This window comes from Brassica oleracea, chromosome C8, assembly GCF_000695525.1.
Source record: "Brassica oleracea var. oleracea cultivar TO1000 chromosome C8, BOL, whole genome shotgun sequence".
In the NCBI taxonomy this organism is placed as follows: domain Eukaryota; kingdom Viridiplantae; phylum Streptophyta; class Magnoliopsida; order Brassicales; family Brassicaceae; genus Brassica; species Brassica oleracea.
In genome coordinates this window covers 24,395,759-24,398,462 of record NC_027755.1, presented here as the reverse complement: position 1 = coordinate 24,398,462, position 2,704 = coordinate 24,395,759, and positions in this window count along the sequence as shown.

Below are 2,704 nucleotides of genomic sequence, written 5' to 3'. Positions count from 1 at the left end.
ATCTTAAGCATGTTTATGGTGGAGTTCTGCTTGTTGCGATGGCTCAAGATCCTGATCGTCACCACTACCCTATCGCATTTGGTGTAGTTGATGGTGAGAAAGACGAAATTTGGACGTGGTTTATGAATAAATTGAGGTCGATGATCTCAGATGAAGGCGAATTGGTGTTTCTTTCGGATAGAAATGAAAGCTTGATCAAGTCAATACGTGAGGTGTTCCCAATGGCTGCACATGGGTATTGTATCTGGCATCTGTCTCAAAATGTCAAAGGACATGTTTTCAACAACAGAGACGCTTGCACAAGTAAGTTTACAGAGTGTGCACATGCTTATACAGTGGCTGAATTCGATGATCTCTATGATGCCTTTTCCAGAAGGTATCCTTCTGCTGCGGTGTATCTGGAGAAAAGTGTTTAAGTGAGAAAATGGGCAAGATGTTACTTTGAAGGAAACAAATACAATGTTAACACAACTAATGCGGCAGAATCCATTAATGGTGTTCTTCGGGAAGCGAAGAAATTCTTCATGCTACCGATGATTGATGTTATCATCAAGAAAATGACTGAATGGTTTGACAAACATAGGAAGAAGGCAGCTGAAATACCAGTCACGAAGAAGCTTGTGCCAACAGTGGAAAAGGAGTTGTCAAAAAGATGTTTGGAAGCGAGGTGTTTAGATGTTGTTGAGATAAACAGCTTCCACCTTGAGTACAATGTCAATGGTAGTGACGGAAAGATTTATACGGTTGATTTGGCAAGAAAAATGTGTACCTGCAGGTGTTTTGATATAGACAAAATCCCATGTGTTCATGCTGCTGCTGCTACCAAGTTCTTGAGCGTAGGAAAAGATCTTCATCTACAAGAGTTTTGTTCGAGATACTATTTGGTGGAGTTGTGGGCATTGGCATACTGTAGGACGATTTATCATGTTCCTCATATGTCTGAATGGGTCATACCTGATGAGATTCTAGCACTTAAAGTTCTTCCCCTGGTATATGAAAAAAAGAAAGGACCCACTCAAAAGGAAAGGTTTCCATCAGCCGGAGAATCTCGTGGACGAAGAAGAGGACGCGGAAGGGGAAGAGGCAGGGGCAGGGGAAGGAGAGGCGGACGTTTGTATGAGTATTTTGAATGTGGAAGTACTTCTGCCACCACTGAGTAACATGAAAATCTTGTACTAGGTAACACTGCACTACTCGGTACTATCGGAACTACTATGTGTAATATGAACTACTAGGTACTACTAGGTACTACTATGAACTACTATGTGTAATATGGACTACTAGGTACTACTATAGACTACCTAGGACTACCTTGAATTACCTTGAATTACTATGTAGTATGCATATTTCTAAGAACCTTTGTTTTCGTCTTATTATTTATTTTTAGAAAACATATCTCATATATTACGAGATTATATGGTCATATTTGTGTTTATTTGCGAAATTAGACAGAGAATACTCTTAAATTCTGAAATTAGTTGAAAACCTCTCATTTCTATAGAAAACAGCCTTCTACTTCTATACTAATGTCTTGATGGGAAGACCATAATGAGATGAAATTCAGAAAATACACATTTTCTGAAAAAATTTTATGCTAATGTGTTATATATAATTTAAAATTGTCTAAATACATTTGTATTATTAATAAATTTAATTTCTTGAGGTTGTATTACTAAAAAATGTTCTAATTTACAAAAATATTACTATGAAGAATGAAATATTACTACTTCCTTGAGTACTACTACGAGTAAGATAATATTAATTTAATATTCAAACATGTTTGTTTAATATTATATTTTACACGTTTTAGACATGTGCCATTTTTAATTTTTTCTTATATTTTACACGTTTTGGACATATGCCATTTAATATTATATATCATGTTATATTTTTTCTTTTTCTTAAAGTGTTGACAATATTTTTGTCTTAGTAATACATAATAAACCTAGTACTATAAGTGTGTTTTCATAAGATTTAGATTGTCTTGTCCTCAATTGGGCCAAACCTGCTGCAAGACAATCACACAACACAAAGCATCCTACATAAGAGATAGCATTCAAGTTTTACAGACCAGCAAGCAACAAAACATAACATCTTACATAAGTTCACAACAAAGCCGAAATAAATACTAAACACCCAAAATATTTTAAGCTTTTTGTCTTCTAAGCCTTTGTTCTAGGCTTCTTCTTGCCCCCTTCAATCTCATCAGTGTTAGCTTCAATGAAAGGAGTGGAAATCCACTGTGAACGTAAACGTATCCTTTTGTCTGTTCTGGCGTTTCCTGTTCTGGCGTAGTGGACTTCTTTGGTTGAGTAGCCTTTCTCGGTCTACCCCTCAGCTTAGGAGCCTGCTTCCTCAACGCCATTTGCTTTGGCCTATGCTTGACCCCAGTTCCAAAAGGTTTGGCTGCTCCCTTGTCAGCTTCCTTCGTTTCACAAGTACTGTCTTCGTAGTCAACCATCTACCACTCTTGCTTTTCTTCCTCAGTATATTTTTCAGTCTCTTTCTCGGGTTCTTCCACCTCATCCTCCACCATTTCTTCAGCCTCTTTTTCAGGTTCTTCCACCTCTTCCTCCACCATTTTTCCAGCCTCTTCCTCAGGTTCTTTCACCTCTCCCTCCACCATTTTTTCAGCCTCTTCCTCAGGTTCTTCCACCTCTTCCTCCACCATTTTTCCAGCCTCTTCCTCAGGTTCTTTCACCTC